This window comes from Caloenas nicobarica, chromosome 11 (assembly GCF_036013445.1).
Source record: "Caloenas nicobarica isolate bCalNic1 chromosome 11, bCalNic1.hap1, whole genome shotgun sequence".
NCBI classification, from domain to species: domain Eukaryota; kingdom Metazoa; phylum Chordata; class Aves; order Columbiformes; family Columbidae; genus Caloenas; species Caloenas nicobarica.
In genome coordinates, this window is record NC_088255.1 from 6,589,927 (window position 1) to 6,617,225 (window position 27,299).

Consider the following 27,299-nt stretch of genomic DNA (forward strand, 5'->3'; position numbering starts at 1 on the left):
ATTCCTTAAAATACAGTCTAATAATCAGAAATACAGGTATCACACCGGAACAGCAGCAGCTCAAAACTTCAGCAGTTTCAGCCATTGCAGACCCAGGCATGGTTTATCTTTGCAGTTCATTCTACTTGCCCTGTAGCTGAACCTAAGTCATTAATATATAACAGCAAGGAAATATTTCCTCTAGAGACAGTAATACACTTAAAACAATAGGTAGCTGGTATTATTTTCATCTTGCAGAGAAAGCAAGTGATCACATAACAGCTCTCCTGGTCTCCAGACACCTTATCCTCTAAAACACACTCCATTCTACTGGGTTCACAGAAGACAATTCCTCCCAAATCAGAGACAGCATTGGTGCAACCAGCATTTCCTCATCTGCAGTGCTAAATAACACAGAAATCAGAACCTCAACGAACAGCATGCTTATTTTCTCTTAAAAATGTTCTGAACTACCAAAAACTTCTTCAAAACAGGGTAGAAACATGATATGAAGACATAAGAAATCAGCACGAGGACACCAATTAAACTGCTACTCTGGTCAACTTAATTAACGGACTCTTAATAATCCTACCAAAGTCAGTCTCTTCAGTTTTCCAACCCTTCAAGTCAAAATGCTTAGAAATTAACAGATCTAGATCTGTTAATCTTAGACCCACGAGAAAATATTCTGTTAAAGAATCTGTCATAAATATTATTTTATGTAGAGGTTTGGGGTTTGCTTTGGGTGTATTAGTTGGCCACAACCAGTTACAAGGGACAACAGCACAAGCTATTCCTCCCACATTTGTAGCTGCACCATTATTCCCACACTGACCGCTATACTCTCCTATCACCCCTACCATCCCACACTCTGGAATGTGTACATTAATATATGCTTAGATAAAAACACCCCCAACTTCACCAAACTGAACCGGTAACAGCATATTTAGCTGGCAAGTTAAGAAAATATGAGTTTGACCTTTTAAATCTATTCCATGTGACAACTAACAAACTTCTTTCTATTAGCTTATGCCAGAAATATGACAATTAAATTACCTACTGCACTGGTTACACACATTAATTGGTACTGTAAAGCAAAACATGGTAGTGCTCAAGTCAGAGATGCACCGAACCTCTGGTAGGTCCCTTCTGTGCCTCTCTGGATTGCAGCAAAACTTTCAGCAGATTGTGAATTAAAACTTGAAAGTGGGGAAATGCTGTACAGTTTTATACAGACATCTGAAAGTAATAACCATCATTAGTGCACATTCACACATGTCTGGAAGGAAGACAGATTTTCAATAGAAATCTTCATAATAAGGTTGGGATGCCCCTGTGCTGTGGTATATTCAGTTCTTTAAAACGACAATTTGAAGCCTCCCTAAGAAGGAGATTTATCAGTCTATGTGGTTTCTCTTCACAACAATACTATATTGTAGATGACAATAAAAATCTAATTAGCTGTATTAAGATCAACATCACATACTTCAATATCGCCTATTTATGAAGCTTCTCAGAAAAGTGTACCTGCTACTGAAATTTGAGCCAAGACTTACAGCCCATGTCAATTTCCAAGATTTGAACAACAGCTTTATATTCACATCAAAACAAGAAAAGCAGAACGATCTGCAATAACTCTTTATCAATCACATCACAGTTTAAGACATAAAATTATAATTGCACCCTGTCAAGTCAAAAGAGTTATGCCAAGAGTTTCTTTAGGGTTGTTTGTTTTGGTTTTTGTTGTTTGGGGGTTTTTTTAATGTTTTTATGTTCCTGCAATATCTTCAATTAAGTATTTTTGTAACTTTCTTTTAATGAAGCTATAAAGAGGAAAGCAGAGTGCATTTCCTAGCAACAAATCCCTACCTGGCAGCACTATTTACTGAAGGTTTTTCAATTGCTGTATCTAAAACAAACATGATGCATTTTGCTGGTATTAAAAAGGGGCTTAAATTAAAATGATGATTATTCCTAATGCTCAGAGATGTGTCCCTCAATTTGCAGAGACAGTTAATAGCCGAGAGAGCAACCAGAGTGTGCTGAATGGGACAACATTCCAGTTGACCCTTACAGTCATCAGTAGTTCACTTTTCACAAGAAAAATAAATCGGAATCAGAGTTTTCCCCCTTCCAATATTGCTAAAAATGCATTTCTGAGCCAATGTTATGAGCTCCCTTAGAAGTACTTAAGCAAGTCTTGCACATAGAAAAAAAATAAAGATTTGTCAAAAAAAAGTAGGCTGTGAAAAAGTTCTCTTTATCCACTGATTTACACAATGTAGGTTTTTTTATACCCAATGAAATTAATTAGGTCATCCTAGCAAATACTGTTAATCACTTTCCTTTCTATTTTGTCATTGCTCAGCATAACATAACAAAACGAATTCTTCTTCTACGCCACTTTGTCATTGCAGACAATGTACTACCACTGCTGTAAAAAGAAAACCTTTGTATGTCTTTCAGAAATACAAGTTTCAAACTGTATCAACTTACTTCTGTTGACAAAGCATGTGCTGAAACACTAAGTTCATTGCTAACAACTTAGTAAATTAATGAATTGTGTCACACTGACCAGAAAAATGTTATCAACTAATACTATTTCACATAGTTAGATGTAATATCCTGAGGAGACAAGTAATAAGCCCCTCAAAACCAACAGACATGGTTGCTTTAGAAATGTGCAATCACATTTTACATGTGTCTTCACTATGTAGTTTTCATCAGGTCTACATAGGTTACAAAGCATACCAAATATTCTCAGTATGAACATTGAATACTGTACTAAAATTCCAGTAATAACAGGAAGTTTGTTCAAAGTGGCCCAAACCAACTGTTAGGCTCTCTCCATCGTCCCAATCAGTAATTTTAAAAATATCATTCAAACACATCACCACCATTATCAGGTACAATAAATAGGACTTCATCTCAAAAAGGATATGTAGCACTCCCTGTTATGTGCAGACCCCATGCTTTAAATCAAAATATAGACAGGCTTGGTATTCTGGACAAATAAAAATGAACAGCTATTACACAAGAGGAGAACAACAGAAGTTCAACATATATAAGCCACAATATAGACCAGAACTACTAAGAGCTTGTTACAGACAGTGGCTTAGTCATATACTTAGTCCCATGTTTTACAATAACCTGCCAATATTTTTATGTCTTTGCATTTGCTGCATACTGTTCATCTTTTGAATTACTGTGCATTCAAGTAGGTGGAATATATAGTTCCAGGGGAATTCCATTACAACTTTTCATAAATGAATCTTACCACCTACTATACCGTCAAGTTCCTGTTGTGCCTACAGATCAGCTCACTCCAAGTATTTAACTCATTTCTTACTAAAGCATTTCAACTCTGAAATTGTACATTTTCTACAACCTGACAAGCACTTACCAAGAATTCACTTGAGAAGAATCAGTCATATTCTTGCATTTTTAGTTTGTGATGACTGTATTCATGTGCTTCTATTTTTATCAGGATATCTTGTAAATTACTAATTATTTGTATAATTTCCCTGATTAAATAAAGGATTAAGCATTAAAATAAAAACTTTATGATAAAATATAATTTAAGCATCACAGTATTAAAACATTTGAAGAACACCTTGGATAAACAATATATTTACATTCAAATAAGATGCTCCAGAGCACACAATTTCTTCTCTGAATATCTTGACATTTCATCTTCATTTTTGGAATGGAAGCGAAACAACAGTGACAATTTGCATTTATTGATTAAAAATAAATTCACTCAGACCTTGCTAGAGAGCATACAGGATGGATTCCTTCAACTAGTTCAACACAGACATCTCATTTTGGCTCTAGTACAGATCTTCACTAGCTGTGGCTTACAAATTAACACAGCAGTGAAAACAATATAATCTATTCTCAGCAGACTTCATTTCTCCTGAAAGACATCAGGTTGAGATTAAAGTAACGCAATCTGAAAAGGAGCCACACAAGCTCCCTGCCACATTCTGGCAATATTCACGAGCTCTAGAGACACTATGCCTAACAGTAATTTAAGAGTTAAATATGTTGGCTCTGACAGTAACATCTGTTTAAGTCATCTGCAAATTTCTGCCTTGTGACCATTTGTCCACCAGAAGCTGGACTGAAGCTAAAGGTATATTGCCTATTAAGAAATACCAGTAAAAGAAAGAGCAAATAGGAGCAGAGTAAAAGGAAAAGATAAGGACAAAGTGGTAGAGGAAAACAGAAGCATAAAAATAATAATATAACAAATATCCAACTGAAGGATATTGCCAAGAGGACCAAACCAGCAGAGAAAGTCTCAGAGAAGAAAATGACAAGATAAAGGACAGATCCAAGCTGTAACATTTGGACCCATGTGCAAATGAATCCAGTCAAAAGCATGTGTCTCTCTCTCAGAGCAGACCTCAGTGCTTGAGCCCCACCTGATCATTACTGCCTGGAAACAAAATAGGTGAGAGTTCTGATTAGGATGACATTAAAGCTTTCTGCTTTTTTAACTTTACTTCCATAATTCACTGCAATATCACAAGCCTCTTTCAAACAAGCTCTCAGCTTCAAAAGGTGAATTCTTGGTACTCCTGATACATGAAGTAGGATTGAAGGCATGAAATCTTTTCAATATGAGATACAAGGTGGCTGTGACCATTTTCTGAATTAGTATTTCTAAATTCAAGGCTTCCATGTTTCTGAATGGGAAGAGCACTTTAAAATCCTCTTCCTCCTGTCTCCACATACCCGGAATCAGAACTTGATTAACAAGAAAAGCAAGCTGGCTCCTGAAAACACTATTTAAAGTTTGGTGTTTACAGCTGGATCAATGAAACGCAGCAGTTGGCCCTCTGATGAGCTTGAAGACTCACACCTGGAGACATACAAATGCACTTAACTTCAAAGCAGCAATTGCAGTGTCTGTGACTACATGGATGATTCTACTTTAGTATGCACTTACAGACTTCAAATGCATGTTTATTTGCACATGCCCAAAAAGACATGGGCCAAAAGCAAATTTAACCACTTGAACTCCACATGCGACTGAAATCTAATTTAATGAAATCATTGAAGGTCAGGCTCTTTCATACATGTCAGGATCATCATAACAGCTCCAGCTGTCAAAAAGCAGAAATCTCACTGCCTTCCTCCTGTTGTGTTTTCCACTTACCCTACATCTCTCCAAGCACAGAAATCCTTAATGGGGCCTGTATTACTCAATAAAGAGGCAGAAACTTGACCATGTTTGGTTTGGTTTTCTTCTTTTTCTGGGACAGTCTGCCGACACCTTAAAGAGTTAAATCAAAGTATGGAGTATTCCAGCAAGCATCAAAGCTGGCACAAGGTATTTAGTGAGAACAAGTAGGCAGGAAGACAGGAACAAGAAGATAGGGGATGACATGACTCCTCATTTAAGCAGCTGTGAGCTGTTAAGTCCATTCGCCCTGTGTTAAGAACCACGCAGATAGTAGGCAGATATTTAGCAGGGTTGGGGTTTTTTTTACTTCACAAAAGCACCCAACCAGTTAAGTCACACTCAAGATCTAAGTACCCACAACACAAACCAGCACCCACACAAGATAAAAATCGCCTCACCTTCACCTTGTAAGTTCTGTGTACCAAGTACGTGTGCATACAGAAATAGCTCTGCTCAGACCTTCTGGCGATTCTCAAATAAGTTGAGTGAAACTGATTTTATACATACTTGTTAGCAAACAATTGAAGTCAGTATTGTAGTTACAGAAATAGATTTTTTTTTTAAGGGATACTTGAATGAGGCATTCTGACCACATGCTTTAAGCAACACACTCTCCCTCTAGTTAATGCAAAGAAACAGCCTAGGAAAGAACTGTTTAAAAAAAGGAATCTGAAATGAATAGACCCCTGCAACCCGCTTTCCAACATGAAAGTCATTGAAACACTAAAAATTCAGTCCTTTCTATTCAATCCTAAAATGAGAAACTAGAATACCACATATATGTATGCAATATAATTATCTAAAGAAACAAAAAAAATTTCTTTTTTGGAGCTCCTAAGGAATGTCAGTGTTGCTACCATCATAATTTCTCAGGGTGCCTAAAATGGCACTAACAGCTTTGTATTTCTTACAATGCTAAATGAAGTGCAGTTCAGGATTGCTGCTATACCTCTCACATAAAGCAATCATCTTTTGGCTGCTCGCTTGCATGCTTTAAGTCTCACAAACAGATGAAGGTTATTTTTGTCTTTTTGGATTTATGATGACTAAAAGACACATTTTTCCCTCCTGCTCTTCTAAAAAACAAAGCCTATGGTTTATTATCCCTAAAAAAAACCCCATGAGATAAATCCACATCAAAAAAAGGACATTAAAATACCTGTGTGCGCATTTACCCTCCTACCTCTTAGACAAGAGAAGAAAATAAACCTTATAAAGAGAATACAGATTTTATCCAGAAGAACTGTGAGAATTCAAATACAGCATTTTCCTTTTCTTTCTGCTTAGATTGAGACTAATTTTTTTTTTTTTCCTCAATAAAAGGCCAAATACAACAGTTTTGAGGGCAGGTCAAATTCAGGAAAGCACTCCCAAATGTCAGGTTTACCCAATTACCTTCAGAAGGCCAACTGAAATGGGAACATCACCACAGCTACCTCCAAGAAACTTTTTAGAATATTTGCTTCTAGTCTTACTATAAACTAGCTGTGAAGTTGTGAGTGCTCAAGGCAGGTTTTAAAATAATTCTGCTTTATAATCAACTTACAAAAAACCCTCACCACAATAATACTATAGATTGACAATCCAATATCTGTATGTTTAGGAAGTCTGATCCCACAAAAATCCTAAAAGGAAATTATTAAGTCACATTATCTCTTTGCAATTTGGGGGCTTTTTTCCCAGATACAGTACATTAAATTTTGATCTGCACTTTCCTAAATGACAGCTGTAAATACATGAATTGGACACACACACCCCACTAATTTAATTTGTTCTTTTTCACAAATAGCGATACTTATTGCTTCCTCTGTAGAGTACATTCGTGTACATTCAAATGAAGAATATAAGACCTTCAGTCAACCTGAATTTGCTCTACTGCTTTAAAAATATCCACTGCTGAGGAGGAAGATATAAAATCATTAATGGAGAATAAGCAATGGTTCTGAAGTCCTTAAATTGCTCTGGAGTTGTTCTGAACCTATACTTTTTCCTAAAAATGTGAGCAGGAAAAACATCTTTAACTAGACCAGGATTGACTTCATCTTTTCTGCTCTGGGCCCACCTCAAAACAGACAGTTTGGATAAACAGAAGGGAATTATTACCTCTTCTCTTACCTCTTCCTCCTTCAAGTGATTTATATCACTGCCATCTGTATAACCAGCTAATAAAAGCTTTCCTACAGTTCTAAATCCACATGTAGAATATCTCCTTTCCTACAGCCAAAAGTAACGAAATGAAAAAAATCGCCTCCAAGCACACACCTGAAACTTTTGCAGAGTAAAAACAGAAATATAGCACATCTGTCCCTCTATAAGTTCTGTTCCAGTCTTCAAGCACATCAAAACCATTGGAGGAATGAAACCAATACAGAAAAATCACACCTATTTGTCTTTCACAATAGAGTGAAGTTTACTGCATTGACAGCATGAGAAGGCAGCTAGTTAATATTTGAACATCTGAATCATTCTTCCATTTACCTTTCTGTCACAAAAAAAAAAATACAGGGACCTTTTTAATCATGAGAATGACAGCTAGTGAATCATATTTCATATCAGACTGGAAAATAAGTATCTGGGGTGGTCTAGGACACTAAGCCTACTAAAACATCCTACACCTTCAGGTGTGCTGCATATGATCCAGGCATGAATAATCATACATATTCAGGTATGTTGTAAACATAAAACATGTAAATCAAAGTATTTAATTAGATGTAATACCATGTAAATAATAAAATATTTAATTATGCCTGAAATAATTAGTTTAGAAAAATAAAAGAGAACTCAGACCAACTGACTTAAATTGCATATACTTAAAAATGTTTCCAAGTGGCATTATCTTTAAAAACTTATAGGGTCAAATCAATACTAACCAGAAATGAGGGTGTGACCCCATAAACACTTTGCAAGTACAGAAGAGCAAGGCCACCCATAGAGTTCAGCAGACACAATACATCATACTTGCATCAAAAAGCAGCAACTCTACAGCCTCTTCTGAATAGAAGAATTGTAACACCCCCAAGATTAACTTTTTTTTACAAGACACAAAACAGACTGCTGAGTTACGCCAATGCCCCACCTGCAAAGAGGTCAGATACACAAGCAGAATTTATTCAGGAAATACGTCTGGAATACTGGCTCAAGTGCCCTAACAATATGACCTACCTTCAGACATGTTTGCAAAGTCACTCTGCTGCAGTTGCGTTTCTCCTCTTCAATTCTGCTGCTAGCAGCCTCGATTTATTTTTATACAGTTAACTCCTTGGGGAAATAATCAAATTTTAGCCTATTACTAAAAACTAGAGTAAATATTCTCAGTGCCTTTATTATTTTGCCAGTTTTTAAATGGCAACATCTAATCCTGCCTTTCACCCTGCTACCAAGAGCAGTAAACAAGCACAAGTAACAGGAGTTTGGTTCACCCATTATTTGGCAAGCTCAATGCAGAACTGCTATTTCCACCAAACACGATCTCTCTAACCGCCATGCAGTCTGGGAAGAGAGGCAGCGTGTTACCATCGCTCTCTGAAGCTGCATGACTCAACATGTCTGCCATGACCCCTAGACATTAACTACACCAAATTCTCTCTGTGTGGTTCAACAAAACTGCCACATACTTTGGGCAGGTGACTTCGATCTTCCACCCTCCTCCTGTGCAAACACACACAGTCAGTAGTTTCATTATTGATGTTTGCTTTCATTTTAAAGTTCTACTCGGATTTATTTTGCATACTATCTTGTTTCACTGATACTATGCTCAGCTGTTGATAGCAGCACTTGCGTACCAATAAAAATAAATCCTACTAAATTACAACCGTAACACAATAATGGTCTTAACTAGCATATGCCTGAGTACAGGCAAGTAGATTAAGATGGACAGCCAGGAAGATATGAAGACAATATTATTAATTATAACTTTAACAAGAGAAAATACCCAAGCCTACAGCCCAAGTAGAAAAGGATTGATACTTGAGAATTAAATGTTAGTAGCGCTAGCTGCCAAAAGTAAGCTGTTAATTTGCAGCAAACTATGCTTCCAAATTACACAACTAACTAATGAAATTAGGAGTCAGGTACTCTCATATCCTCACATCACAATAGGACATATTTTTCCTTCTGCAAACAAAGCCTTGTTCCAGTCACAGCATGGGACTGATCCATGTTACTGTTTGTACAGTCTGATTGTATAGGTAAAGCATTTTAAGCACAAAGAAACCCCCACAAAACAAACAAACCCCCACACCACACAGACCACATTAATGCCATGGCAGTTTGCACTTTTGGATAACCATTTACACAGATGAAAAGAAAAAACTTTAATTAGTAACTTCTGACCATCTGGCAATAATCTGAAAAATAATGCTAGACCTTTGTCCCAGGGGTGGGGTGGTCCAGCTCTTACTGCTGTGCCTGGCCTGGCCTGCCCCGCTCACTGACTGCGGTGGCACAGGACAGCGCAGTCCTTCCCCTCCCCGCTGCCAACAGCGGTCCTGATGGGACACGACAGGAGCAGAGAGCATCCACACGCTGTCCCCAAAAGCCAGACCTTGCTGCCACCGTGAGCGACAGAGCCGCAGCCTGACCAGCAGGCCTTAACGTCCTGTTCTAATCCTCCAAGATTCACAACGAACACAGTGCAACTGTAATCCCTGGAAATATCCATAAATGAGATGGGGGTAAAATCAAACCAAAACCTACGTGCATTATCCTAATATCTTACTTTTTCATCAGATGATATCATTCAACTGACAGCCTTGACATGTGACCTTTAAAGCAAAAGCCATATTCAGCAGATTTGTCTGCCTCAGGTGATTACATGGTAGTTGCTAAGACTCTTCACTCCTCTCAGTTGAGCAGGAAAAGTAAAAGGTACTACCAGCTGGAGTCATGTGATGGCCTAAATTAATTGACTGGATGGTCTCCAGCTTGTTCCCATTGATCGATGAGACAAGTTCAACTGCAAATCAAAGGGGATTTGGAGAAAAAAAGATGAACCATCACTTCCCTTTGCCCAAGCCAGTGCACAGCAGTGTGAATTGTCTCTCTCTATGGTGCCTCTGTTCTGTACACAAGCAGGATCTTCATCTCCTGAGGCTTACATGAATACCAAAAAATCAAATGGAGCTGTTTCAAGAGAGAACTTAAAAACAAACCAATAAATCAGAAAATTATGTTTGTGTTCTTTCACAGCACAACTCTTTCTTCAATACTCACAGAAATGTAAAACCAACTACAAATAGGACTGTGGGGAGTGAGAAAATTACATCAATACATACACTTTCTTGTTCTACCATCATAACTTTGCAAAGCTATTGTTAAGGGGAAGTAGAACACTTATATTGCTCAAATCAGCACTGGCAGCTGGCATGTTGAAACCCAGTGTAAGGGTGTGTGTGCAGTACATACCATAAAATAATACTTTTAGTTTAAATTCTTCTGAAAAACACAGATTGAACTAATTCTACCACTACAGTCTCAAACATTAAAAATGTGGGAATCGGTCTCCTACCCTCAACAAAAGAAAGCGGACCTTGACATATTTTGGGGTTATTTTTATATGTAGCCCAGACTTTCAATCTTTTAGGAACTCCTAGATTACATTTGCAAATCTTCTATACAAACATGTAAAAGAGATTTTATTTAAGAAAGAGGAAAAAGTGCCCAAGATTTTAATGTAATTACTTTCTCAGGGAAGTAGGGCTTTAAAAACATCAAACATTGCAAGAATTGGCAGTGCTCTAGGCAGGCACCTCAGCAAAACTGTCAGGAAACTATTTTCTTGCCTGGTTTGTAAATGAATCATATACAAAAGTTCCTTCAAATGAGTAAAACTGCAGAGTGGTTGGGACATAAAGCATATCTCAGTTTTAATCTCAAATTCTTAAGACTCACATCTGATAACAAAAACCACTCTGCAATAAGCTGCTTGTACAAATATGTAGAAATTCGCATGCTTGCATCTGACATGAGAATCTTCTCCAGAACTGTTCACTAACTTACACATCTCATCCTTCACGAAAAACAAAAGCAATCCATCCTTTTATTTAAAGTCTACTAAGCACAGAATATTATGCAACTGCAAGTTCTAAATTACAATAAATTTAAATGAAGAGATGATAGCTTCTCCCAAAGGTAGTGCCTATCCAATCTCATCTGCAGATAGGCTTGCTGAGCAAATTACAGCTCTACACAGGCACAACAGCTTGTTCACATGCAACATGCACAGAAGCAAACCCTCAAAAATCATGGAAGACGAACTCAGCTGCAGGTCACCATAAATGTCATGCTAACTAATACAAAGAAGAAATCTTTCCTTAGTCAATACAAAAATTGCAAAGATAAGCAGTAGAAATTAACATCATTATCAAAAGGATCTCTGAAGTTGCAAGACTTCAGAAAAGGCAGGTAAATTTCTGTTTCACTTGGACATCAGTCCAAATGTATGTGGCAGCCAGACCTTCATATGACCAAATTCAGTATCTAGGTAATTCCTAATCCATAAAGAGCTCCTGTCCTTCAAGGAGAAAAGTATGAAAAACTGGAAGAAAAGCATTATAGGGAACACAAGCCTTTGACCTTAACCTTAAGAAAAAGTTTAATAAATGACAATCTGTTATGTTCAAAACACTTCGAAAAGTTAATCTACACAGTAGACCACAGACCTATGTAGAAGGTAATGAGTGGAAACTCCCATCACCACCAGACTCTTCACACCCCCACTACTACCAGAAAAGAGGAAACGAGAGCAGGCATTTGGTGGTTGAGCTTGGGAAAGAGAGACCAACGAAGTCCTGTTACAAAGCAGCGCTGTAAAAAAAAAACTTGGCAATAACGGCCATGATTGTTTTCTGTTGTGAAATGACACTTCTGCGTAAGTAACCATCTTTGCACAAATCAGGTATCTGCCATAAGAATTAAAGTGAGGTTTGTTTGCTCAGGGTTACAGGTACTGTAGATATAGTGGCTGAGTTCACAAAAGGTGATTAAAAATTTTTGGAAAATTGGTTGGTACCAGTCTAGCTCTGAAATCTCCAGGGAAGAAGGTCTTAACTTTCACTATGAAATTTTCACTTTCGCTTGCTGCAGAATTCTCTTTTTTTTTTTTAACATATATGCACATGAAAGGGCTCAAAGTCACATCACCCCATACCATCTTCATGTCATATGTCAAATATTAAGTGGCTCCAGGCAAAGCAGGTTTTTTGGATGGGAAAATACAGGAGAAAATGCAGCTGTAAGAGACACTGGTAGTTCACCTCCTCCCAAAAGTTTTCCTGTACCAAAGCAGTGCCTTACCAAAGATTTGGTAGGTATTGGGCTGTCCATCCAGCTACCTGAGAGAGAAAATGTAAAAAAAAAAAACAGTCCCAAGCTGGTTTAAAACAAAATATCTACACACATATTTCAGAAAAATGGATCACAGACAGTCAAGTCCACATCCCTGTACCCTTCCCTCTCCACATTCCTGTTCATGTGATTGATCTTTTGTTTTCCAATAGTTACCCTGTAATCTCAATGAAATCCAGCATGCCTTACCATTTACCTAGAAGCTGAAACAGAGCACTGCTAAAAGCTGTTCAATAAGAACTGATTTTCATCTCCTCAACTCCACTGCCTCTAAAATGTGTTAATAAATTCTCCTGAGCTGCATTAGAATCTAGTCTGATGAAAGACAATATCCAAACGTAAGAGCATTACCACGCATTTTGCACTGCTGTGTTTTAAAAGCAAAATTACGGAAAATAGTCAGCAAGAAAGTCTCAGTACCAGGAAACACCTCAAATTTCTAAAGCCACATTTCTGTTTAGTTGAGACGATCCTCCATTTTATTTCCTGTGGATCAAATTTTTACACGTTTACTCAGTTCTAATTCAACTTGAACCCATTGACTGACTGAACAAAGACATAAGACGGAAATCTCTTTAGGCTTCGCAAAATCTTCACAGTCCAAATGAGAAAAGACTATTTGTTTCAGAAAGACTTGGACTAAAGTGATGCTCTCAATAATTGAAATGCAACAGTAGTTAACAAATGGCTTGCTGCAACATTATATGGTAAGGTCACAAACCAAAATGGACTCTCTCTGGCCACTTACATTCCATTAAATACCCAAAGAACATGAAATTAAATGAAATGCATTTTAAAGCACTTTCTGTTTTGCCAAACTTCATTGGAAGTATTGAAATGGGGAAAACTGCTCTGCCACAGTTAGCTTCTGCTTTTTCCCCCCTCTCATTCAAACTAGTTTTAGTTTTGCTTTTATAACAAAACACTCATGAATTGCTCATGCATATAAAGTTCCTCAGATTTCGCCATTAACGACAATCTATATAATTTTAAAGGAGGGTCCTCATGCAGTTTATGACAGCATTACAGTTAGTCAGATGATATCCTGTCCCAAACAGGAAAATATTATTTATATTTTCCAATTAAGAAAAAAAAAAACACAACACACATTTAAACATGCATAAGAACATATATCTGTGCAAACTACTACATGGTTTAATTTGCAGCAGACGTAAAAAGGAAATGAGCCAAGAGAACTCTGCTCCATTGCTTTCACCCAAACTGTGATTATATCAACTAGAGTTCTCAGCTGATGGTAATTTTGTTTTAAAAAAAGTTACTTCAAATTAAACTCTCCATGCATAAAGAAACTATTGACAAGACTGATTTACATACACATTAGAGCCTTTCAGATTTGATGTCAGACAGAACAGCTGAGGAACTTACACATTACCTTACAAATATCAAGTGAAACACTCTGGAAAGAAGCCGGACACCAAGCAGTTGGAATATGGCTTTTTACAGATCACTCTGCAGCCATCCAACAGCTAGGTCACAGTCCCCAGCATCGCTCCGACAGCTTCAGCTGCACACCATGGGCCGGCACCTGCCTGGAGAAACACCCACAGTCACCACAGAGGCACAAAAAAACACTGGGCATTTCATCACTGTTTTCAGCTAGGACAGAATGAGAGCATTTAAGATGAAAATATTAGAGTAACTACACCTGACCTGTAAGAGTTAAAAAATTATGACAAAGGTCGGCTTTGGATTTCCTACAGTAGTGTGGCAGCGTTTTCTCCGGTTCTTAGACTTCACTTGTTCCTGTGCTGTAACCCATCCCTAAACCATCTCATTTTAACACTGACAATTGCAGCACTGAAGGCTTAAAGGAAAAACAAATTCCTCTACTCAGAGCAGAGTGCAAACTGGGGGAAAGCCCTGGCTGGGACCCTGAGAACCCCGCAAAGGCTTCTAACTTCATCCACCTCTGGGGTCAAGTCGCTGAGATGCCAGCAGTGCTCCCAGAGCTACGGCCTGCCGGGCTTTGGCCCCATTATTAAAACAACACCTATGGCTTTTAAGCCACCACAGAACAAGTGAAACAAAAGCCTGTAAGATAGTGTGGCAGACAGGTGAGGAAACTCGGGTGCTGCTGCCCACCGAGCAGGGGCACGCTCTGAGCGCTCACCCGTTGAGCTCCAGCTCCTCAAACCCGGGTGCTCTTCATGTCTTGAAGAGAAGTAGACAAAAAAAATAAAAAAACCCAAACAAAAACCAAGCAACCAAACCAAAAAAACCTAAGTAAGTAATCTCCTCGTCTCAAACGCAGCCCAGCGCCCGCAGCACCAGCACCGCTGCAGCCGCGGCCTCCCCACCTCGGCGTCGCGCCAGGGAGCGGCGGGGCCCTGCGGCCAAACCGCCCGCCGAGGTACGCGGCGCTGGCGCCGGGCCAGCCCAGGGCTCCCCGGGCTGCCGCGCAGGCGAGGGCTGAGGCGCTTCCACACGCGGCGGCCTCGACCGGGAGAGGGGACGCAAAAAAAAAAGGGAGAGGAAGGGACCGCGGCGAAGTGACGGGACGCCGCGAACCACCACCCCGCTGCGGGTGAGGAGGCAGCGCCGCCGCCCCCACCAGCGTCTCCTCAGCACCTCCGGGGCGGGGCAGCAGGTGAGCGCGCGGCCCGCAGCTGCGCCCCGTGGGCGGAGCGAGCGCGGGGCGGGGAGGCCGGGCCGGGCCGGGCCGTGGCGGCGGGGACCCCATCGCTCCCTCCCTCAGTCGCTTACTCAGTCGCTTTCTCGGGACAGCGCCCGAAACTCGGTGGTGGCCGCGGTCCCCGACGGCTCCCTGGACGCGGGTGAGTGCCGGTACCTGCCCCTGGTGCAGAGGCTCCCTCCGCTCGGCAGTTCCTGCCCCGCCTGGCGCGGGGTGAATGAGGAAGCGAGACGGGCTCCGGCTCCCTCTGGCCCCGCCGGCTTCCGTGGGGCTCCCGGCGGGGACACGGGCGCCCGCTTCGGCCGCCGCCGGGCTCAGCCCGCCGCTCCGGAGTGTGTCCCGGCGGATCGGACGTGAGGGCGGGCCAGGCAGCGCTTCTCGGCGGGGCTGCCTCCGGGCCCGGGGCGCCGGCTGCCGCGGGGCTTCCTCCTCAGCCGCGCCTCCATGTTGGGCTCCGCGCCCCGGGCCGGGGGGCTGCGGCGGGGCCCGGCCCGGCCGCGGGCTTTGTCTGCCCAAACCTCCCCGTCGGGGAGCTCGGGGCTGCTCGGGATGGGGCCGGCTCGGCCGGTCCGCGGGGAAGGTCTGTGAGTCCCGGCCGGAGCGTCGGCGGGGGGAGAGGGTTGTGCCCCGTGTGAGGAGGGAACGAGGTCCGTGTGGTGTTTCACAGCGACGCGGAGTTTCCTCGTAGCAGAAATACCAGGTTTGATAATACTAACTGTTGTTTTTACCCAGCCGCGTTGATCCTCTGTTTCTGTCTCCCTCGCGATAGAGTTTGTAGCAGATAAAATGCACGATATTTTAAACGGTCGGGTTTCCAGCTGAATGGCAACAAACAATAAGACATGAAGGAGCAGGAATGCCTGTTGCTTTTGTGAACATGCCAGGCGTGCATCTCTTAAAAAACAGTTTTCAGTTCATCGCTAGAGAATTCCTTGTTTGCATTACGGTATGAAGTATTAAAATAATTGAATTATGGCATTCCGTGGTTACGTCTGACATCTGTTTACTTGTGGGCTCTGACTATTGCACCACTTCACTTCTAGATTATTCAAGTAGTGCAGAGCAGAGTGTTGATCTGGACCTCGGAGCTCTTGCAGGAGGTTTGAGTGCAAGGATGATGTTGCCCCATGTCCCATCTCTTGACAGTTGTGTGTTTCTGAAGACAGAACTGAATATGCAGACAAGACAGGTGTGGCATGGTCAGTTCTCATGCTAGATATTTTTCTAGTTTTAGAGACTCATTTAAAGCCTGAGTTACAACGTTTAACATCTCTACAAATATTCTTTATCAAAGTCCTGGATACACTTGTGTGTTTAGTTTCTTTTAAAGCTTTTTTTGACCTTGGCCTCATATAGTCATTATTCTAGTATCAATGTAATAAGCCAGCAAACAACCTCGTTGGCTTTCCATCTATCAAATAATGCCATGCAGCATTGTACTGATCAAGTAGGAAGCTGTAACCAAATATAACCAATGTAGCTTTCTGAATAAGAGCCTATGAAGTGCTTCTTAAGTGGTTAAGCAATAATTCATAAACCTAGTTTCAAAAAAGTGTATATGCAGTATTTCCTGTTTATTTTAGTTCCTGAAAATCGCTGTATTAAGAAATTAGATATCTGTCTTTGGACTGATAGATTTCAGTCGCCCCAAGACACTGCTATGGGAACCTGCAAATACTGAGGAAAGAACGAAACATAAGGCTGCAAAACATAGATTTAGATTATTTGTTTTTAAAGTTTCTCACCCTCACCTTGGGTTTCATGTTAAATGCAGGTCTGTGCTTTAGTTAAAGAAATTATTAAATGCTGGTATTTCCAATTTCCTTGATCCACATAGCTTTATTCAAAGTCCTCTCTTCGTAAAATTTAATATAGCAAACTTCTAAGGAAGTATGATTATCAGAATAAAGTACATAACTGTTGAAACTTTGGTAATTTAAAAAGTGAAATATATAACAAGGTATTTCTCCAGGCTTTATTTGTATGGTTGTGTGAAATGCTAAACATAAGAAAATCTAGAGGTAGCATAAAAGAATTAAGAGTTAGCAGTACTTTGAAATTTTCATGCTACGAAGGAATTGCTGCCACTCAGTGGCTGATGCAAAAGTATAGAAGATGATACTCTGTTACACAGCTATGATGTATGTATGGTTTATCAGTATGTAAGGGAATTCTTTTCGGTGAATGTGTGTGAGATAATTGATCAGGAAGGTGCTCATACTGTTCTGACCAGAGATGAGCTCATTCTCAGACTTCTTTCCATTTTGTATTTCATTAATTATAACCTGTCCTTTTATTAGGCATAATTATACAGTAGGGTCTAAATTTTCTTATTGAATTGAATGGTGAAAAAGCGTTATATAATAAATTTGGCTTTTTGACCACGGAGCATAATTGAAAAGGTACTCTGTGAAGGAGTTATTTTTAAATTAGAAACTATTTCTAAACTAGAAAACTTGTGATATTTTGTAGCTATTTTTGTTAAAGAGAAATCTTTAGAAGACTCTTTCAAAGAAAACTTGGCTGTTTGATGCTATATAGATCAAGGAAATAACCATAAAGCCTGGAAAGAGGACATATTTTGTTAAAATAACTGATGTCCTGGGAAAAGCATAGAAGCTTTCCGTCCTCTGAGTTTACTTGGCTGTCTAAAACCCACAGTCATTACAATTAAAAGTTCATGTCAAATTGAGTTCTTCGGGACCTGATAATTTAAATTAACCATCCATCCTGGTGTCTGTTCGAAGGATGTCCCTGTCACCCTGCATCTGTGCAGAGGAGCAAATCCTCCACCCTGGGGATGCGTTTCCCATCCATAGCTGGGGCTCAGCTCCGGCTGCTGCTCCCAAAAAGAGGAGCCCCGTCACCACCTCTTGCTCCACAGCTGCACCACGGCTGGAAGTGGGACTGTAGCACCTGTGCATGTATCAAAATTCGCTTTGGTCCAGCTAATCCACAGTGAAGCTGCAGTGGCACAAGCCTCAGTGTGGACTGTACAGTGTAAATACTTCACAGGTGTTCACCAGCACTGAGGTATGTGCCTGTATTGGGTTCATTGACACAGGTATTTAAGTTCACTAAAGGTAACTCAGCCATGTCTCTTCGTGCTGCAGTACAAATGCGTTGTGTATCTGTAGCCCACCATCCCACAAATTACATTTATGAAGTATAAACTCACTGTAAAAAGGATGGAGGAAAAAATGGATAGGCTAGGGATTTAAATGTTTGTTGCAGATGAGTCAGAACTGAATGTGAAAGATGACAAGAAGGGATTTACCAGTGGAGTCTGGGGGCTGGCTGACTTCATTAGGAACCAAATTCCTCTATTAATCATCCGCTGCTGAGAAAGGTAATGTGATTTTTACTCTGGAATTATCTTTGCATTAATGCAGCTCCTCCATCCTGGTTATCAGGTTCTGTCCAAAAGTTGCGTAAAAAACACCAAAACAGTTTGTGTTTCAGTAGTTTTAAAATTTTTTCCTCGCTCCATGACAAAACTTGTCATCTTTCTTTGAATCTTCCTTTACCTGCATAATCTGAGTGCAGAATTTGGTTCTATAGAGCTTTTTGTGGAGCCAAAGGATGAGCAGGAATAGGGAAAGGAGGAAAACTGCTTGTGCCCATTCCGAGCTATTTGGGTAGCACGTTAAATGTAATCATTCCCCATCCTCTTGGCTGTGCTTTACAAAGATGCAATTAACAGAGATGAGCCTGGGAGAGCTCTTTACAGACTTGGTAAAATAACGCTGAAATGGTTTGTGTTATGTTTTCATTTAAAAGGCAGTTACTTCTACATTTAAGAGAGTTGTTTCTTAAGGAGGCATTACCTCACTAAGCCAGAGCTACTCCATTAGCTTTTTATGATATTTGAGTACTTTTGCAAAGTCTGCTCTGTAGGAAGCAGTGGGCTGCCTCTGCTGCCCTTGTGGCTGGGAACTGCTCCTGTCACCACAGACACCAGGAAAGGTGAGAAATGAGAGATCTGGCCCAGGAATACTGAGGACATCGCAAGCTGTCCTTGGTGAGAGTGGTGCAAGTTTTCTCACTTTCTTTTTTTAATGAAAATTTATGCAAGTGGAACATTATGTCTACCTTTCAGTGACAGGTGGCCTGACATCCATGAAGTTATGTTTTGAACCTATTAAATTAGCTGTTGCTCTTTTCTGATTGATGATTGATTTGACAGTTCCTGCAGATGGGAGTCATGTAGCACAGATGCGTATCAATAGCTGCAAGTCAAAGAGGCAGGCCATAAAATCAATTCTTTAAAAATATTTCTCAAGCTAAGAAAGCGCATAGAACCGCAGAATACTTTTTACGGTATCCTCTTACTGAAATTAACGTGCTTCCTGGTAATTTCTTTATTGAGTGTAATGCTCTATCTGGAAAAGTTTACTTAAGGATATTTAAGCACAGTGGTATTCATATACTAATAAACATGATCCATAAAGTCTGGGAGTGACTATCACAGATAACTTCATGGAACTGATGCACATTAAGCATTTAACCCTTGTATGATAGTTGCCTGACTGCTAAGGGAGGAGAGTTTGATCAGCCAGGTCTTGTCTGGTTGAAGTGTAACCAAGCAGCTTCACTTTTCACCCGTTGGTGGTGAGAGCGGTGCTGGGATCACTCCTGGGAGAGCCAATACTGGTCAAGGGATCATTGCAGGGGGCACTGGATGTGTCTATGGCGAGGAGACCCTGCTAAAACCAGCTTTTCCCCAGCAGCTTAGCCAAGGTGCCCCTCTTCTCTGAGGAGGTGCATGGGGGCCGAAGGCCTTTACACCTCGCTGGGCTCAGAGGAGTTGTCTGAATTAGTATCCTGTTTTTCATCTCCTGGATGCCTGAAAACCTCTAAAATGGATGTACATTTGTGGTTTTGATTTGCATTATGTTTAGTCTTTCGCAGTCTCATAAATTATTTAAGTATTTATAGACTCGGTTTAATCCTGGCTACCCGCTATAAATACAGCGTATCTTGAAACATATGCAGTAAATCTAAACTTCAGCCCCAGCTTTGTTCCCCACCCCTGAGCTATGAAGTCATGCATGCTATTGATTTGGAGCTGAAAGCCTAGACCTGTGTTGGTTCAGCCTAGTTGTTTGTTGTCTGACAACCTTGTAATGATGAGATGACAGAGAGAGAACAGAGACAGAGAGAAAATTGCATGCTTTTTTAGCATTCAAGTGTCAAGTTACTTTCTGAGTGTTTCAAATTCTTTTTTTTCCCCATCAACAGCTATTTATTAGAGATATAATAAAATCTTTGTTTGTACATTTCATTCTTTATCATATTCTCTGTTTTCTTGAGTAAGTGCAATTTAAGCTTTGCTATGGTTTTTCTGCCTAAGGAACTCATGAAATCTGAGTGTTTAGTCAGTACTACTTTGTTTCCTCGTCATACCAATTATATCTAATTTACTTCAGTGCATCGAATGTATCAATATTCAATATTAGGCACAGCTTAAGGGAAGAAGGATTTTTGGTTGTGATACCAGGCTTGTCTTTCTGATAGTAAAGCTTTTTTTTAACTTATGGCCAGATGTTTTTAAGATTAAACATGTAGATAGATACTTGAAAATATGATCAAAAATGTGTAGCAGCCAAACTCAAGGTTAAGCTTGGCTTCTGCAGTCTGATTTTTCTGGAAAATTCCCCAGTGAGTACAAGTCCAGTGTATGTAGCTATTGCTAACACTTCGTTTGATGGCTGAACGGTGCTTTTCTAAGAGGAGACTATATTTGATTCTTGTTTGAACAAAAGAGGAATTTTGTATTTCTGTCATAAAAGAAACAGTCCCTCCTTTTCAAAAAGCCCTCTGTGTAAAAAATTGGTAGGAATATAGAATTGGTCCAGGCAGTTGCAAGTAGGGCCCATTATACGCTCTTAAAGGAAAATTCAGATGAATAGACATAGTGCAATAACTTTGAAAGACTGTCATGTTTGAAATATGACACTGACCGACCTGTATGTTTTATCTCAAGATTTTTATGATATGTTTTGTAATGCCTATGGGTGGATGCATTTTGCTGGCATGACTGTAACCAAAATGAGTGTGTTTTTACCATGCTGATTTTATTAGTGCCTGTTGAACTGGGGAAAATACTTCAGTTCCTGAAGAACACAGTTGTGTGTCAGAATATTTTACTGGAAAATACTTGGGAAAGTAAGATTTATTCTTGCTTATTTAAAAATATATATGTATATATATTTCATGTATATTCCTGTAAGAGCACAGATGGCTGTCTTACATCAAGTAGGTGCTGCCGGGATCTTTTGTTTTGATAACGAACTCTGTTCTTTTTATAGATTAAATTAAAAAATAGGATTGGAAACCATCAGTCATACAAGTATGTCTGCATGTGAAGAAATAAATTTGGTTATAGATGCTATTGATAGATATCAATATTGCAACATTATTGGTAATTGGGGTTTTTTGAAAGAAACTTTCTTTTTTTCATAGACCAGTTCTTGCACTCCCTGAGCGATGATGATCGCATTTCTTCCCACTCGGTGTGCTGCTCTGTTACCGCTGTGTTTGTGCTGAGCTGTGAATTGCTCAACAGGAGTATAGCTGTTTCCTTATGTGTCCGTTGGCTGATGACTATGGCCTTCACTGAACCTCAAATATTCTTACTAATGACTTGGGGATGCTGATTGCCAAATACCAGAGCAGATTTGTCTGTCAGGAAATCATGCAAGCTGTCTCGTATTATATTTGCCTCTGTTCCTCAATAACTAACAGGAGCTGAATGATTTCTGTTTGACAAGTTTGTCTAAGAAGCAGCATCCCATGGGCAAGAGCTTCTTAATATGTACCTAAACTCTTCCAGGTAACTTAAGAGCTAATATGTGTCCAGTTTTGCTTTGATCTGAATGCAGTGAAGCCATCAGCTCTTGAACATGTCTTCTCCCGTTCTCTCAGCTAAAAAGGAGACTTCAGCATCCGCAGTTACCTTGTTCCTTCAAACCTAGCTCAAGGGTTAGGGGAGGACAGATAAAATCAGGGGTCAGTAGACAGCACTTGTGTCCTGCCTAGAAAAAATCCTGTTGGGAAACCAGAGCACAGGAAGATACAGCTCAAAGCAGTATTGCAATTTTGGCAGATATCCTGGCCCTGAGTCGGCCCTGTTGAAAGCAGCGTCTCTTGTGCGAGTTAAGTTCTTCCACTGTGGGACTCCCCACCTTTACGGCAGCAGAAGAGAAATGTCGTGATGGAGTATTGCCAGATATTTTTTCCTGGTAGTTTTTTTCTGCAGACATTTTTGAAGAAAAGTGTGATTTGGACCAAAGTATTTACAGGTCTGTTAATCCCCACAGAGCTTGTATTAGCTTCTTAAGGCTTTTTTCCCTTCCTCTGGTTTCCTCAGACACTTACAGTGAGGGAATCTGCAACCAACTTATATCCCACAGCTCATCCATAATTGCAGAGTAGCTATTCTGTTGGCAAAACTTGCTTCATTGCATATGCACTTGAGAATATCTTGAATATGGAAGGTTCTCTGAAATCTAATTCTCCCCGTTTATTTGGTCTCATTTTAATAGGAGTAGGTTTTTTTCTCCGGGAAGTCAGGGTGGATCTGTATCATTCAGGTTTGCTTGCCCAATGGTCTGGGCTGAGATTGCTGACTTCCCTGGCTGAGCCATCGCAGCCTCAGTGCAGGTTCACCAGAATTGCATGTCTGGGGGACAGTCTGTTCCAGATAAGGGTGAGTCTTGTTGCATTTGTGCAACCCGCTGTTATACTGCTGTCATGGCATGTGACGTGCATGCTTTTGTGTGCAAATACCTCATATTACAGAATCACAGAATGGTTGGGGTTGGCAGGGACCTCTGGAGATCATCCAGTCCAACCCACCTGATAAAGCAGGTTCACCTAGAGTAGATTGCTCAGGAATGTGTCCAGGTGGGTTTTGAATGTATCCAGAAGAGACTCCACAACCTTTCTGGGCAGCCTGTTCCAGGGCTCTGGCACCCTCAAAGTAAAGAAGTTTCTCCTCATGCTTAGATGGAACCTCCTGTGCTTCTGTCTGTGCCTGTTGCCCCTCATCCTATCGTTGGGCACCACTGAAAGCAGTCTGGTCCCATCCTCGATGCTATCCTAGATACTCTTGGTATAAGTATATGTTTATTTTGTCTAAAGTTAGAGCGATCTTCATCTCAGTGGGTGATAATGCTCAGTTGCAGCCTGTGCTATTTTTTCAGCAAGCATTTCCACATTGCTCTATTAATGAAAAGATTTAAGTTACTGGATCTGCACCACAGACACCTCATGTGTCCATTGAAGGGAACAGGAGGGTCGCTGATGAGGGACAGCTGGAATGCCCAAGCTGCCGTTTTGGCCAGGATGTTGGTGCATCACTGTTGTAAGGCAAGAGCAAGCCAGGGAGAGCAGCGATGTGAGCACAGAGACAGAGCGGGAGCGCAGCAGGAGCAGCGATGAGAACTGCCAGGCTACGCGATGCTGCTCGTGCTCGTTGCACCACGTTTGTCAGAGGGCAGCCGCCAGCCCCGTTTCATGCTCGTGGACTCCGACTTCTCTCCAAAACTTTGGCAATAAAACCCAAACACCCACCAGCCGGCACTGAGGCAGGGAGAAGTGGAGCTGTGGCTGGTTGCTGTGTTCTGCCCTCTGTTTCAGTTTAACTTGCAAGCTTGTGTACTTCTAGCAGCGCCACTAAGATTTTCAAGGCAATCCCAGAGCTTTAATGAAATCTGTACCAGTATGTGTCAGATTGGTTTTCTGACCCATTTAGGGCATTGCAATTTGGAATTAATGTTGCTTTCATTTTCCAGTGGGTGGCAGTTGAAGCAAAGAGAAATATTTATTTGCTTGAAAGTTTATACAGATATGTATTTAAGGAATGGGAAGAGAAGCCAAAACAGGCCAGCCTTTTATTGTCTCTCCTTATGCTGAGTTCTTTTCTTATTGTGTATCCTATCTGGAGAAGGATGAATCAAAAGACCTCTTGTGACTAAAATCCGCTTTTAGTTTCAATCTCCTCTACTTTTTGTGTGTTGTTCTGTTCCTCGTTTCCTTATTCTCTTACTGGTTAATAACTGTGACCCTAATCTTTCTGTCACTAGAGCTTTGCATTGTGTAAGCCTAATTTTAAAACTTTGAAGCAGGGACCTGGTAATTTCTTGCAGCAATGTGTTCAGCTTCTCAGATCTGTATTTTGATTTTGAAAGTGACATGTAGTAGCATTCCTTTCTACTTTTAAAAAGCAAATCTTGACAAGAAGTCTTCAACACTGATTCTTAAAAATTTAATCTATATTGTAACCCTAATATCTATTTCCTTGAAGGGCCAAGTTATGACTGGAAACTACTTTCATGCACGCTTCTTGTGTAGTTAGTGTATGTCTTATTCATAGCTGAGTTTCAAGCATATATTGTTAAAATAGCATACTAGATTCCAAGTACTGCTTAACTGAAGTACACATTTGTGCATTTAGTAAATATATAATTATAAATAAAACATAAATGAAGTATATATTTATGGGAATATTTTCATGTATAAATTACTGCAATTCTAAATGGAGTAGAGAATAGGCTAAATCTATTTTTTTAAATTGTAAGAAGTATGTGTATCAGTGCTGAAACCAAAAGTCAGGTTGATAATTCTTCCTGGATCTTGGAGCATAATTTGACATACTTTAAGAACAACAAAATATTACTGTTGTGTTGTTTGTTTTTTTCTTTCTAAGCTGCTGAAACACTGATAGGGCTTTTCCAGCATTTCCCAGTGCTTTACATTGTGGGTAAATGCTTAATGCTGCATAAAAAGCTGGAGAAGTCTTTAATGATTTTTTTTTTCATAGGGAGGAACTAGCAGTTCATCTTCTAGAATATGTGATTATAACTAACTTGCCAATTAATCCCCATTGCTTCCTGAAGAAAATGAGGTCTTATATAGGTATTTAATGTAGCTAGGCCAAAATATATTTAGTTAAATTGGATAACATTATAATAAATGCATTTCAACAGCTTTGCCATGTCCAAATTGAGTCAGCTTATCATAGCTAAGCCTTGTCTGTTCTTACACTGATGCAGTTAAATACAAAAGCTTATGCAAATGCAATCATTCTAAACGCTTATAAACTGATTTGCCACTTGTGTGGTTACAAGTTCTGCTACTGCTTTTAGAGCAAAGTTCAACTTGATTGATAGGTAAAAGTTGTAAAATTATTTAGGACTCTACATGGAAAAATATCCAGGAAGAAACGTGTCTGTCCCTTCTGTCCATATGAAATAAATTATGAGAAATTAATTATCAGAGCAGCAAGGAGTTGAGCTTCATCTAGTGGATAACAAAACTAATTTTACTTATCAGCAGTGCTCTTTGGCTGTAATGACCTAAAATGGAAATCTTTTTTTTAATCTAAAAATACTCTGAAAGCCATGACATAGCATGCCTTCACTTTTGTCAAAGGGACACAGTCAAATAGAAAATGTCTCCTTTTTTTTTTCTGTTTTGGTACAAGACTTTATAATAACATCAGTGGTGACTGTGATGTAAGTCAGTTAGTAGAAAAAAAAATATTTTCAGTTCCTTAAATTTAACTATCAATTACTCGATTGTCATTTGCTGGAAAAATTGCTGTATACCTCTATAGACAGTAAGGAAAAGGCTCTAAATTATTTTAAAACCTTTTCATACACACACATGTAGTGATGATACACTTGAATTCTTGAGGTTTTTTGCTTTATTGAAGATTTATCCCACTGACAAATCTTATTTGAGGGGCTATGGAAAGATTTTTGCACCATTTCTATTCTAGATAAAAATACTATCTACTTGTATTATGGTTTGGGTGTTTTCTTTTTTACTACTAGGTGCTGCTTTCCAGTGAGTAAGCTCATCCTAATACTAAAAAGATTTTTGAGGGAGTCTCTCAACAGAGGGATGTTTTCTTTGTTTGCTTTACACAAACCATGAGAGTTCCACAGCTCTGTTTTGAATTAACAGCTCTCCAAGCTCGGCTGTTCACTTAACACTTCTCAGACACTGTGGTGAGACAGTACTATGAGCGTTCAAATACTTCAAATGAAAGACAGCCATATCTAGCATTTTATCTTCTTAAAAGCACAAAAAAGGATGCCAGATTTATGTAATTGAAAATGTTTGCTACTGGCAAGGTGTCCCAGGCAGACCAAGGTGGAAGAATGTATCCTTGTTCTGCTGCGTTTAGTTTTGCTTTAGTTACTAAGAGCACCCTGCTGCCTAATAGGAGTTAAAGGCAACTTAAAAACATGCCCTTTTGTGTCTCTGTGCTTTTGGTATTATTCCTGCGATTCTTTAGCTCTTACTTGGAGTTCTAGTGAATGAGGTTGCAGCAAGTAAATGAAGAAGAGCGTACTTATGATCTTGGAAGTACACTTAATACCTATACTGAATTGCTTACTCCCAAAGTAACTTATTAGGAAATATGTCAAGCTACAAAAAATATATACTTTGCAATACATCAGTTTTTATACTTCCCGAGTCTTTTAAAGCCTGTGTATAAATGCCACAGCAAGGCTCTATCCACCATCTGTGCTCAATGCATGAAGCAATGGAGGGAAGCGGGGGGAAATGGCTGGAGCTGGATGTGGGACTCTGAAGAGATGTGACAGCAAGGGTGCTTGTGTACTGGGTAGCAGAATTGTTCTGTCACTGCTCGACCCCTTAATGTGTCATGTAGCTTGGGTAAATTGCTTGCTTGTTCCTTCCCCAGAAGAACATGAGTAATGCGTTATGTTTTCTTCAGTTGTTTGCTTGTTTTTCCTATTGCAATAGCTTGGCCATGAGTGCCTGGTTGGAGGACCCTACTGGGGGCCGTCGCCTTCCATGCTTCACTGCCAGCCCCATCTCACGCAGGGCAAGTGCTGAGCTGTCCGGGTTCCTTCCCTTTGCTCAAATCTAGCATTGTAGGACTGACCACACTGAGCTCAGCCGTGTGTGCTGCAAAGCAACACCCACTCCCAGCCTTGCGCGGCCTGAGCCCTTCTCTGCTGGAAACTGGAGAAATTCTCCTCTAATTGACAGTGTACAATGCTGCATCAGGGCTGGAACAAAGAAGAGGTAAATGTTTCTGCCAACATCTTGGGGGAAAGCAAATAGTCTGGAGACTTTGTGAGTTTTCTT

At 40.1% G+C, this 27,299-nt stretch overlaps 1 protein-coding gene across 3 annotated transcripts in view; it reads left to right on the plus strand.

The window, feature by feature from the left end:
• The first annotated feature begins 15,194 nt into the window (after positions 1 to 15,194).
• Positions 15,195 to 27,299, plus strand: part of PRKCD (protein kinase C delta) — a 66,164-nt gene continuing 54,059 nt past the window's right edge. For 2 of the 3 annotated variants that reach the window (XM_065642291.1, XM_065642293.1), the window contains exon 1: positions 15,195 to 15,309. The gene's annotated coding sequence lies outside the window, so the exon portion shown is untranslated. Of the gene's footprint in view, positions 15,310 to 15,845; positions 15,868 to 27,299 lie in introns of those variants that run through there. The other variant, XM_065642292.1, reaches the window with a different exon arrangement.